At 38.0% G+C, this 14108-nt stretch overlaps 1 protein-coding gene across 13 annotated transcripts in view; it reads right to left on the reverse strand.

Moving 5' to 3' along the window:
- The window catches only part of HPSE2 (heparanase 2 (inactive)), a 715384-nt gene that overhangs the window by 696911 nt on the left and 4365 nt on the right, over positions 1–14108 (reverse strand). The gene's annotated exons all lie outside the window — the stretch shown is intronic.

The raw sequence follows: 14108 nt of genomic DNA on the forward strand, positions 1-14108 counted from the left end.
TTTAGCATTGCATCAAAAAGGTTTCATTACACTCATGAACTAAAAGAAACATTCTTTTAGGGATAAACAAAATATGGTATATCGATACAGTCTAATACTGGTCAGAAATAAAAAGAAATAAGTACTGATATATGTTATAAAAAGGATGAAACTTTAAAACATTATGCTAAGTTAAAGTAATTATTCCCAGAGAACTACTGATTGTATGATTTCATTTATCTGAAATACCCAGAATAGGCAAATCCATGGGGACAGAAGGTGCATTAGTTGTTGCCTCCATTTGGGTGTGGGAGGAGATTGGGTGAGATAACTAAGGGATGTGAGGTTTCCCTCTGTAGTGATGAAAATGTGATTGTGATGGTTGCACAACTCTGTGAATATTCTAAAAGCCATCGAGTGTTTAAGTGGTGTGTGAATTGTATTGAATGTAAATTATATACCAATAAAGCCATTTTTTAAAGATTAAAAAAGACAATGCTTATAGCATCTCGGAAGTGCTCAATAAATGTAGACTGATGATGTTACTGATATTGTTTCCGGAAGAAAATACATTTAATCTCAATTTTTTTCATGCATGTTACTGATGAGAATCATCTGCACACTTAATCTCAAAATAATAAAACTATTATGTAATATAGAGGAAACATTAAGAAATCTCAGCAATGTTCTAATAACCTAAACTCCTATAAATATTTACAATAATCAGAAACAATAACATCTATGACAATCAGAAGTAATAACAGTGATACCAATGAAGTCTTCCTCAACTATTTCAGATAAAGTTTACTGCTTCTTCCTCTGTAGTTTGTCTATTTATACTTTCATCACATCATTATCTATTGTAAACATATGACATTTTTCCCACTAAAGTTTAAGTTCTATCAGAGTAAGGACTGTGTTCCATTCAGTTTTGTATCCTTTGGGAGAACATACTGCAATGCTGATACCTAGTAACTGTGCTTAATACATGTTTATTGAATGAGCATTTAATTTAAACTTCCTGGAATTCTTGTAACTTCTCATCTCTGAATTCCTGTTTCAGCCTCCCTAAAAAAAGAGGAGGAGGTTTTGAAAGGTGGCCAATTTAACAATTACAACTCACATTTATACCTAAATTACAACTCACATTTATACCTGACTAGTAAACTGCAGCCATGAAATCAAAAGACGCTTACTCCTTGGAAGGAAAGTTATGACCAACCTAGATAGCATATTCAAAAGCAGAGACATTACTTTGCCAACAAAGGTCCATCTAGTCAAGGCTATGGTTTTTCCTGTGGTCATGTATGGATGTGAGAGTTGGACTGTGAAGAAGGCTGAGCGCCAAAGAATTGATGCTTTTGAACTGTGGTGTTGGAGAAGACTCTTGAGAGTCCCTTGGACTGCAAGGAGATCCAACCAGTCCATTCTGAAAGAGATTGGCCCTGGGATTTCTTTGGAAGGAATGATGCTAAAGCTGAAACTCCAGTACTTTGGCCACCTCATGCGAAGAGTTGACTCATTGGAAAAGACTCTGATGCTGGGAGGGATTGGGGGCAGGAGGAGAAGGGGACGACAGAGGATGAGATGGCTGGATGGCATCACTGACTCGATGGACGTGAGTCTGAGTGAACTCCGGGAGTTGGTGATGGACAGGGAGGCCTAGCGTGCTGTGATTCATGGGGTCGCAAAGAGTCAGACACAACTGAGCAACTGAACTGAACTGAACTGAATAAATGAAAGCACCTCAACAAGTGATGTTTTAACTAGTTTTGCCAGTCTTAAACTTCCAAGGATCTCAGGAACAGGAAAATAACCTGAAACAGGTTGTTTGCTGCTGCTGCTGCTGCTGCTGCTGCTGCTAAGTCGCTTCAGTCGTGTCCAACTCTGTGCGACCCCATAGACGGCAGCCCACCAGGCTCTGCTGTCCCTGGGATTGTCCAGGCAATTACACTGGAGTGGGTTGCCATTTCCTTCTCCAATGCAGGAAAGTAAAAAGTGAAAGTGAAGTTGCTCAGTCATGTCCGACTCTTAGCGACCCCATGGACTGCAGCCTACCAGGCTCCTCCATCCATGGGATTTTCCAGGCAAGAGTACTGGAGTGGGGTGCCATTGCCTTAGCCCTCGGAAAACTCTGAAAAGTCTATATAATCAGCCTATGATCCCTGCCATCATTACTAAAGTAAAATGTTTGAGAAGCCCCTCCCAGCTCTCCATCTTGCTGCTGCCTTTCAGAGAACATTTACCTCTTCTGGCTACCATAGGTACTAGTACTAGTAACCAGTAGCAAAGCCTAGTTCCTCCAAATGTGGTACCCAGATTAGCAGCATGAGCAAGACCTGGGAATTTGTTGAAAAAGCAGAATCTCATTTTTAACTAGATACCCAGGTGATTTACATGCACACTGAAGTAGAGCTGACTATACCTGGTCTCTAGATTCAGACTGTCTAGACTTGAACTCCACAGCAGACCCACTGGAGTACCTTATGCAAATCACTTCATCCAGGGATTCTTACTCCAGTGCACACTTTAGAACCACCTGGATTCTAAAAAGATTTTTAAAAATCACAAAGCCTTGGCTCCACCAGAAATTGATTTAATTAGCCTGCTGCTGCTGCTGCTAACTCCTTTGACCCAATAATTTTTAAAGCTCCCCTAACTAGGGGAATGAAGCCAGAATTCAGAACTACTGAGTAACTTCTCTAAGCTTCTATCAAACAGGACAGGGGGTGTGAGGAACAAAAAATCCGATCACCTTTGAAGAGTTTTTGGCCTAGTACTTGGGATGTATAAGTGCTCAATAATTGGCAGTTATTATTATCAGACTGGAAATGTGGAAATGAACTGTCCTATGGCAAGGATAAAAAAAGAACAAAATATTAGTCTGGCCCCACAGGTACGTACCAGCCAAACTCATCAGGTACAAAAGAAAGGACACAATCAAAGTAACACATTATCCCCAGGATGACCTCTCCTAGCAGCCAACTGTTGATTGAAGCTTCAAGGAAACTACAACGTGTCAGGTAAGGGGCACACCATCCCTGCAAGGTGTCAGCAAAAGCCAGCACCTTAATTTGGAATGTACTGATGGCAGGTGGGGGAGCATTATTTCAGCAGGTCTGTAACACAGGAAATCCCCCTTACCACACCTTCCTGATTTACACTGATTCTTGATGCACACCACATGTGTCCTCAAATCTCTCTTTCCCTCCCCCGCAAATTGTCAATCGTTCTGTTCCACATTTAGGTGATGAAATCTTAAAACCTGTGGTTATAACTTCTATGAGAAATTTCATTTTGAAAGCTTTCTAAATTTCAACTTTATTGCCACGAGGAAAATAGAAGAAACAAAAGACCTCAGTCATCCACTACACAAAAACCCCTAGTGACATTTAATAAGTGTAAGTTTTCTACAGCAAGTTGTTGAAAATCCTGACCTTTGGGCTGGGGTACCATTCATTTGCTTCTACAAATGTTCTATGAAACAATAGCATTTATTTTTCTAATGGTTTCAGGTTACATGTTTAGTTTCACCTATGGGTTATAACTTGGCTAAACCTGAACTGCAGTTTCTTTTGAATCTACAACACAGTGAATTTAACCTGAGTCTACTCTTCCTAGAGGATTCATAATGGCCAGTAAGTCCACAATCTGTTTTTTCTCCAACAACTACAAAGAAAATAGGAGAAGGCAATGGCAACCCACTCCAGTACTCCTGCCTGGCAAATCCCATGGATGGAGGAGCCCTTGTAGGCTGCGTCCATGGGGTCGCTAAGAGTCGGACATGACTGAGCGACTTCACTTTCACTTTTCACTTTCATGCACTGGAGAAGGAAATGGCAACCCACTCCAGTGTTCTTGCCTGGAGAATCCCAGGGACGGGAGAGCCTCGTGGGCTGCCGTCTACGGGGTCGCACAGAGTTGGACACGACTGAAGCGACTTAGCAGCAGCAAAGAAATAAACATTCGGATGAAGAGTATACATATTAGGGCACTGTGCATATGCGTGCTAAGTAGCTTCAGTTGTGTTCACCTCTTTGTGACCTTATGGACCAAGCCTCCCTTATCCATGGGATTCTCCAGGCAAAAATACTGGAGTGCTATGCCCTGCTCCAAGGGATCTTCCCAACCTAGGAATTGAACACACATCTCTTGTATCTCCTGCATTGGCAGGCAGGTTCTTTATCACCAGCGCCAACTGGGAAGCCCATTAGGGTACTGAAAGACACATAAAGTTTTATCTCAATGGTGATCGCAAACATTTTGTTAAATGCGCATGGTTTAGTGCCCATCACCAAAAGCTCATATTCTATTTCCAGCTCGTCCCTTGGACTGCAAGGAGATCCAACCAGTCCATTCTAAAGGAGATTAGTCCTGGGATTTCTTTGGAAGGAATGATGCTAAAGCTGAAACTCCAGTACTTTGGCCACCTCATGCGAAGAGTTGACTCATTGGAAAAGACTCTGATGCTGGGAGGGATTGGGGGCAGGAGGAGAAGGGGACAACAGAGGATGAGATGGCTGGATGGCATCATCGACTCGAAGGACGTGAGTCTGAGTGAACTCCGGAAGTTGGTGATGGACAGGGAGGCCTGGCGTGCTGCGATTCATGGGGTTGCAAAGAGTCGGACATGACTGAGTGGCTGAACTGAACCGACTAAACTGCTTACTCAGTGTGGGCCTCCTCTGTGGTAAATGAATCCCTCTCACTGGGTACACTGTGATTCCTAATGAATGCCTGAACTTAAAGGCTTCTAATTTCTTTGTTGGAAGTCTCAAGTGATACTGGCATCCACACAGCGCTCTACAAAGTCCCCTCTGTGTCATTCTCTGAACTAGTTCTAACCTCACTCTGGGTTTGGATTACAATCTCAAGGGATTCTGAGATTCAGATGCAAAATCTACAAAAAATGATATCCTGCAGCCTGTCCAGAAGTTTGTCAATGAAGAAGAGTTCAAAAAGAACCGGAGACTAAACTAGACCCCAGCACACAAGCAAACACATTATAAAAAGTGACAACCATCTCTTTTAATTGCTCATGTGTCTCTCTGTGATTATTCTTTTGTTTTTCCTAACACATATTTTGTGTCCTAACCCACCAGACCTTTGAATACCCTCATGGGAGGGTCTATGGATACACATTTCTTTTTTAATGTTCCATGATACTTGGTATAGGGCTTCTGAGCACCTGATAGATGAATGGACAAATAAATGAATTAGTGAATGAATCAAAGACTGGATCTCTCTTATCTAAGCATGGTGTAGAGAAAACAGGACTGGGTTCTAATCCTAGTTGCACTAACTACTCATCTTATGACCTTCAGCATGTGACATGTCTTTTCTGAGTCCCTATTTCTTCATACATACACATTTGAGCACACACACGTTTGTCAACAGATTGATTTAAGAATTAAATGAGATAATATATGTAAAACAGAACTCAAAACAAAATGCTATTATTAAGCATTATTATTATTAGTTACCCTTAAGGCCAGATCAAGATCTCTCCCCCTAGGCACCTGTCCTGACCACTCCAGCTCTCATTTAACCTCCTTCTCTGAAATCCTATAGCCCTTACAGCTTGTTCCACATCCTTTAACCTTTGAATATATCATTTCCTGTGCTGACTGCTATTTTTTCCTACACACCTTGTATGTGTGAGGAGATCTCTAACTCACAGAATATTAGAATTAGATGCCCCAAACAGACACTAGGATCCATTTTCTTCATTTTATGGATAACAAAGACTTTAGGAAAGTTAACAACTTACACAATGACCCATTTAATTAGTTGAAAAACAAGTTCATTAACACAGGCTCTGCTTAAGCCTTCAGGTTTAACAAATGATGTCACTGACTCCCCACTCTACAACTCTTCACCTAGGTGATTTTGGGCAAGTTAACCAATCTAAAGGAGATCAGTCCTGGGTGTTCTTTGGAAGGACTGATGCTAAAGCTGAAACTCCAATACTTTGGCCACCTCATGCAAAGAGTTGACTCATTCAAAAAGACTCTGATACTGGGAGGGATTGGGGGCAGGAGGAGAAGGGGACGACAGAGGATGAGATGGCTGGATGACATCGCCAACTCGATGGACATGAGTTTGGGTGGACTCCGGGAGTTGGTGATGGACAGGGAGGCCTGGTGTGCTGCAATTCACAGGGTCGCAAAGAGTCAGACATGACTGAGCGACTGAACTGAACTGAACCAATCTGCGCCTCAGTTTCCCCATTTATCAAGTAGGAAAAAGACTACATTCTTCATAGGGCTGATAAGATTAAATATTAATCTCTGTAAATTCCTTAAAATAGTACTTAACACATAAGAAGCACCCAACAATGTTAGATAATATTACTATTATTAAGCAGCAGGGGAATATCCATCCTTCCATAGTATTTCTAAGATAATAACCCAAATCTGAGCAATTCAACTTTTCCCAGCTTTCCAATCTCATCTTCCATCTTTCAAGGTGTTTTTACCTTTCCAGGGCTAGTAAAAAATAAGGTACTGGTTCAATTTCCAAATCCCTCAATTCAAACATACAGATACAGATATGTACCCCATCTTTTCTAAATATACAGTTTATAGTTTTCATTCTTCATTCTTCACTACACAAAAAGCAAAACACATGCATCAAGGTTTGTAAATAATATAAATATTTCGTTTTACTTCATGTGTCTGTTCCATGCAATGTGATGATAGTTATCTCTATATGGATTTTTATGTGTATATCAACCACAGTGTTTTAATTTTAAATTCCTAGAGACAAAAATGATGTCTGCTTAAGTCAATCAAACATAAATTCTGGGGCACTTGGACTAAATTAGATCAATAATTCAGAGAAGAATTTCAGAAAAATTTAGAGAATGAGGGAGGATTAATAAGGACTGGCCCACCAGAAACCTCAATGAAAAAGGGAATTTGGGCAGAGCTTTGAAGGACAAGTAAAAATTTTAATTCAGGACAGAAAATCAGTGTTCAGGTAGAGGGTATAGGATGAGCAAAATGGAAAGACTTGACAAAGATTAGTCTGATTAAAAAAGAAACATGATACTCAAGACCATTGAAAAATTCTATTGAATATGTAAGACCACTTTAAGAGTATGGTTCATATTCTATTCCTCTTGCGTAGCCACAGTATCTAGCACTAAGCTTGGGATATGATTTATAATCAAAAAACATGTATTGAATTAAGCAAAATTATAGTCTTCCACTGTACTAAAGTGAACAAAACTGATTATGAAACCAAAAGACAAAGGAGTCCAACAAGATATCTATACCTTCTACAGCACTAGCTGTGTTAGCCACCCAGTTGTGTCCAGCTTTTTGTGACCCCGTGGACTACAGCCTGCCAGCCTCCTCTGTCCATGGAATCTCCAGGCAAGATACTGGAGTGGGTTGCCATTTCCTTCTCTAGGGGATCTTCCCAACCCAGGTCTCCCTCATTGCAGACAGATTCTCTACTGTCTGAGCCACCAGGGAACCTCCACAGTACTAGCTACTAGTCCACCAATGTGTATTTACTTGTCTACATCACTATCTGTGGACAAGTGCAAAAAAAACAAAACACACAAAATTCTTTCATGCTCATGTATTCATACTCTCTGTCTATTTTTATCTCTTTCTGTCTCATATATACACACACACTATTCAGAGTTCCAATCCATTACTCACAGACTGAGACAGCTGAAAATTTGATTAAGGTACTAAGAAGCACAGACGTTAAGAGTCTTAACATCTAATCCACTTTGATGAAGGATTCTCAGAAGAGGCTCCTTCCTGCCTCTACAAACCCAGACCATGTGACTGGCAGGCTGAAGAGGCCCACGGAATTTTGAAAGAAATTTCTTTTCTTCCATGAGGTACCCATGCCACCAGGAGGCCTTGGGAGAAGAGAAGATAGGATGTAAATAAATATGGCAAGAGAAATAGTGGTATCTGGTATTGGCAACAGCAACACAACAGGAACACACAACAATTTGTGGATTACCTTTGTACCCAATTATCAGGTGATAAATTATGCAAAATGTGGTTGTGATTGAAACATCTATTTTCTGATTCACTGAAATTAAGTCAACTCTACGAGCAGTAGACGAGAGTTTTCATATCTCTTCTCTACCACTTCCAGCACTAGATAGATCCACAATTACTAAACTGTGACCAAATGGCATGATAACTATCTTTGTGAGATACCACATTAAATTCACAGGGGTATATATAGTGAGCTGCAACTAGCACTCCGGACCTGGGTACCAAATTTCAAAAATTACAGAAAACACATCCACTTTGTTTCCAAAAGGCAGAATAAAATACACATAAAACTTCAGGTAATTTCTGACACCCTTTAATACAATATTAAATTGTGTCAAATCCTTCTAAAGTTGCTGGCAGACAAATCATGAAATGCTAAATGCTGACCTTGGAATGGAGGCTTTTCTTGGCCTAAAAAATCTTTAGAAACTATTTTTGGCTGATGCTCTGAAGTGATAAGAGGTCAGGAGTATATAATTTGACAACTGTACCTGGGCCTCATTCATCTTCTCAGCCTCAGCACCAAACGAGCCTGGAACTAGCTTCCTGTTCAATGAGTATATTCATGAGTGAATAAACATGAAATAGTAGCCTGTTTTTACTCTATAGAAGAAGAGTAATAAAAATTATCATGTAAATCCTAAAACCTTTACTTTATATACCCTATAAGAACCAAATTAATAATTTAGTTTTAAATTATCTGTGCTTCAAACATGCTTCATAACTCAAACCTCATCAAGTGCAGTTGTAACACACTTTAGCTAAAATATATGAATGTGTGCAATGATTTAGAAAAAAATGGGGAAGGGCAAGGGTCACTGCCCATGTTGAAAACATGTCCTTCCCTTCTCCAATAGAGTAAAAATATTTATAATAGCCTCTATTTTCCTATAGGGCCAATTCCATTTTACTATGTTTAAAATTCAACATTCCCATCATCTGATCTGGATTTACCCAACCAAACTTTACTCTTCCACATGTACTTTCTTCTTTTGTAATTACATATTTTGAAGCTAACAAAAATACATTACACTAGAACTTCTTTAAATCCAAACTAGACATTTGAGAAAAAGAATATTTTTAGAATATTCATTCTATTCATTTAGAATATTCATTCTAAGAAAATATTCTTAGAATATTTTCTAGTATGTGCCTTTCATAAATTATACACATTTCTGAATTAACAAAAGTATGCAAATAGGCTTCTATAAAAAGAAATGTTATGCTTCTAGCAATATGAACTAAGATAATTTCTAACATGTACCTTCTATTTAGGCAGGGTGGTAAATAGGGTAATATTGCCCAAACACATAATTCGGCTTTGCCTCATGCTCTTTCCTTTGAATATAATGTCTTCTCTCCTCATCTCTATATTTCACAAGGCCCAACCTAACTCCCATGTAAGTCCAGCCAGTACTCATCTCTATTTTCCCTGTCAAATGTTATCTCACTAACAAGCTATTAGATCATTGATAGCTGGACAATGTCTTTTGAAGGGGAAAGGTCAAGTATTTTGTAGGGTATCCTTCAATTTGACTAGTGTTTTCTCATATTTACAGAGAGTTATGGATTTGAAGAGAGAATATCACAAAGGTAAAGTGTCCTCTCATCACATGATATCAGGGAATACATGATATCAACATGACTCATCTGCTGATGTTAACCTTGATCACTTTGTTGAAATGATATCAGACAGCTTCTCCACTGTAAAGTTACTATTTTCCCCCTTACAGACTCTCTTCTTTAGAAACAAGTTGTTAAATCCAGCCCACACTCAAGCAGAGAACAGAAGCTCCACATCCTAAATGTATCAAAGAATTGGTGGCCATATGCTAAAACCACCACAATAATTAATTAACACTATGAGAGAAATGTTTGATGCTATGCAAATATCCCATTTTGCTTTAAACTACACCTACTTATTTTAATACTGATTAGTGGATCTTGCCTACAGCAATAATTACAGTTGTGCTCTAATGTTGATATGGTACTGTATCTTTTATTTGTTTGATAATCTGCCATTTTGTCCAGCATCAAACTAAACACAGATCAGGTAATCAATAAAGACTTGTTAAACATAGTTGAATTTCAAGAAACACTTATGTAAAATAAAGTGAGACAGTGCAAAGTGTGTATGTTCAAGGCAAATATGTATTTTGGCAGTTGTGCTGTTCATATGTCATATGTCCTGATGGATGGACTGAGAATAGAAAGACAAAGAATTAACTACCTCACCTCTACTAAAACTAGGAAAACTTCCTGGAGAAAGGAGAACAATAATATTAGTTGTATAGTGCCTTAGAGTTTACAAAGTGTACTCCACATTCATTATTTAGGATTTCAGAAGCTCTCAGGAAACGAAAATTGAAAACAACATTTAAATTTGTGAAAAGGTACTATTAAACTGTGAGTTGGAAAATTAGATGTAGAAACTACAAAAGGTCAACCAAGCAAAACTAAAGTAAAGGCAAAGAAGAAACAGATATGATAAAAAAAAAAAAAAGTGTGACTCCAGTGCAAGGCTTTAAATCAGGTGGTAAAGTTGATTTAACACACAGTATTAAACCAAGGCACTTAGACTACCAAAGATAAAGAGAACACAGTTAAAATAATGAAGTATGTCATTAAATAAATATTAAGAATGGACTTCATGGGAAAATGCATTGAAGGTAAAAAATGAATAGAATTTTTATGTATGTGTTTACACATTTCTTCATTGGCAACCTCCATTTTTCCAGTGCCTTTAACATGCTTTTAACCTAGTAGGCATCTAGAAATATTTGCTGAAGTTCTACTCTGTGTTAGAATGCTAGACATTTTGGGATATGCAACAATTATATATGGTCCCTTCCTATTAATAATTTACATTCTATTAAAAAGTAAAAGACAGAAGGGGCCAAAAGAAAGAAAGCTGCAACCGTCCAAAGAAAGAAAAGATAACTATGAAATGACCTGTTCAGGAAAGGCTTGTGGAAATAAGGGGCACTTGCAAAATTGGGTAAAGTGGGTTGTAAGATTTTAACAAAGCCAAGAAAAAGGCATTTAAAGCACAGACAGAATGGCTGAACACAAGGGGTTGAGATAAAGGTGTTTTAAGGAAACAGTGAAAATCAAGCAAAGCTGCAATAAAAGGTATATGAAAACATAAGAGTACAAAAGATAAGCTGAGATTTTAAAAAGGTTTTGAATGGCAAGTTGAGGAGTTTGAACATTTCCTGTAAGCAATCCAAAAATAATCAAAAGATTTCCAGCAAAAGAGTGACATGATGAACATGATATTTTAAAAATATTAAACTGGCTTTTGATGTGCACAATAAATGGTATATACCTTGATTAAAGATATGATTATGGCAGTAAAGAGACAGGCATACAAATAAAGCACACTGAATATATAACAAAGAGGAGCAGACTGTAGCAAAATAAATTTAAGAACAAAAGATTAACCTATGATTTCTTTGTTAGGAGCAAGAATAGCGTAACATCACATAGAACCGAAAGGAAGTTAGGCACAGGGTAAGACCCCAAAGTATGAAGAATAATCCTATTTCCTATTTTCATTTCTTCCATCATGTTTGTATGAAATTCAAGTTGCCTAAGCTAAAGTGGAATAGGTAACTGTATTAAAGGACTAACTAGAGAAGTTCCCAAAGTGATATATAAACAGTGACTTTAGAAAGAGGAAATGCAGCTGCCTTAAAATGCTTTAAAAGTATTCAGAAAATACAAGCCACATGACTTGCTAATTGCTCAGTTAGTTCAGAGAAAAACAACAAAAACAAAAAGTCACTTCAAGGTAGCAATATGAATGCATTAACCAGAAAAGTGTACATTACCCAAGCTGGGTATCAGTTCCTTTAAATGTTAGTATATAACAAAACCAAGTATTAGTCTCTTCTCTCATTACCACACACAAAAAAATAATCACTCTTATGTTCTCCACCTCTACTTCTTAAAGAGAATTCTCCCTACATTTTCTTAACCCTCTCAAACAATTCCCTAATTCTATCTCCTTTCTTCTATGGTCTTTCTTCTTTGGTCTACTGTATTTTATTTACTTCTTAGTTCCACTTTAAAATATTAAATATATATATTATAAATTTTCTGAAGCTGCCTTTAATAAAAGTAGGAATATTTAGCCTTCATATTTAGCCTTTGCAGTTGACAAAATATTTTATACACATTACCTCTCAGAACCCTCACAGAAGCAATGCACAGCAGGTATTATCATCATCCATATATTATACAGAAGCAGCAAGCCCAGGGCCACATATTCATAAGTGATAGAGTCAGGCCTGAAATACAGGTTTTCTGAATCCAAATTCCATATTCTCCTCCCTATGTCACTCAGTTTCATCATGTGCCAGTAGCTATATCTAATTATTCAAAATGTATGTCATTATTCTATACTATGTTTAAGCCAATACATCTCTTTTTTAAAAAAATTAGGTACTTATGCCCAAATGACCCTATTACACAGCCATTTACTGAGAAAACCTAATTATTTTATGAGGCTCATTATGATGATAGTTATCACTAGATGAAAAGTGATGACTGAAGTATAATATTTACAAAATTGCTGAGCCTATACCAAAACCATTTTTGCCTTTAATTCTGCAACACAACATGTAACAAGACAATATGGGTGATTTAAGGATATGTGAGCATCAAAGGACAGAAACAGGGCATTCCTACTCTCTTTAGCTGTGCAAAGGCCTCAAATACTGATATAGTTCAGAGCATCTTATTACCAGGGAGACATAAATCAAAAGGAGTTCAGCTAGGAGCAATAAAACAGATTAGTGTCTGGAAGGACTGACTTTAAAGAAAGTTTTAAAAGAATTAAATCCAGGTAGTCTAGATAAAAAAACAGCTAAGAGGAAACCTGTTTTTTGAAGCTGACACTCACAACAAAGAAATTATTTTGAAGATAAATGTCTAAAACAGTGCAAAAAGGAATACTCACATATTTGGAGAATATAAAGGGAAAATTCAGGAGAAATTTACCAACAAAAACCTATGGGACAAAAGAACTTTCTCCCACAGAAGTGGTGAAAACTACATTCCTAGAGATATTTAATACCATGTTGGACAAGACAAGAAAAGGATTCCATATGGAATGATACTGTACTGGCCCCTGAAGTGGTGGGAGGAATGAAGATGACCTCTTAGATCTTTTCTATTTCTGATTTTTTCCTAATTCTATGAAGTTTTATGGAGCACGGCCTTCTACCAATTTCCTTTCTCCCCGTGATGCCCACTTTCTCCTTTCACAAACGGAAACAAATTGTAACCTTCATTTTAAGCAGATCTCCCATTCTCAGTGAATATGTAATATAACCCTAGGTACAAATTTTGGAGAAAAAGGCTAATTCCTAAACTTATAATGCCCCCCCACTACCTCCCACAGTGGTTCCTGGGACTCTTACAAGTTTTTTCACAAACTAAAGACGAAGTAGTTCAAATGGACTCAAAGAAGAGCAGTTTCATCAGGAAAACCATTAATATCCTCCCTTCTTGTACCTGAACACAAAGCTGACAGTGACCCTGGGAGCTAAAAAGCACTGGGTCAAATTACCATCAGAGCTGCTGCTCGGGATTATCTTTTAGCTTTCAGCCTTTTATGTTGAGTGACAGCAAAGTCTACCTGCAATCCACATTTTCATAGTAATGACATTTACCTTTGAAAAGATGTAGTCTTAAACACCTACACACTTGGCAAATGTTGTAAAAGAGTAAGTCTGATTCAGGATTCAAACTCAAGAAGCCTCAGCCTTGCCCTCTTTCTCATCTGACACTTAAAAAAAAAAAAAAGTTTCTCAGCCAACCTTGAAATAGATCCCAACTCTCCAGAATTCCTGTTCAGTGAAAGCCCCAGAAAATACAACAGGCTTTTCCTCGTTTTGCTGATTTATAAGGACAAGATGTAACAAAATCCAGGGAGCTCTGAGAACATGTCCCTGAGCCCTTTAAAAATAAAACTGTAGCTCACATATGAAAAGGGACAGCAGGGCAGAGATAGTCCTCCAGGAATGGACACTAATGCTTCTTCTATGCAATCTAAGGTAGAATCTAATCTTCTACCTTAGTGGCTGAAGACCC

Source organism: Bos grunniens, chromosome 26, assembly GCF_055505025.1.
Source record: "Bos grunniens cultivar Pamir isolate PY7600 chromosome 26, Bosgru_T2T1.0, whole genome shotgun sequence".
NCBI lineage: Eukaryota > Metazoa > Chordata > Mammalia > Artiodactyla > Bovidae > Bos > Bos grunniens.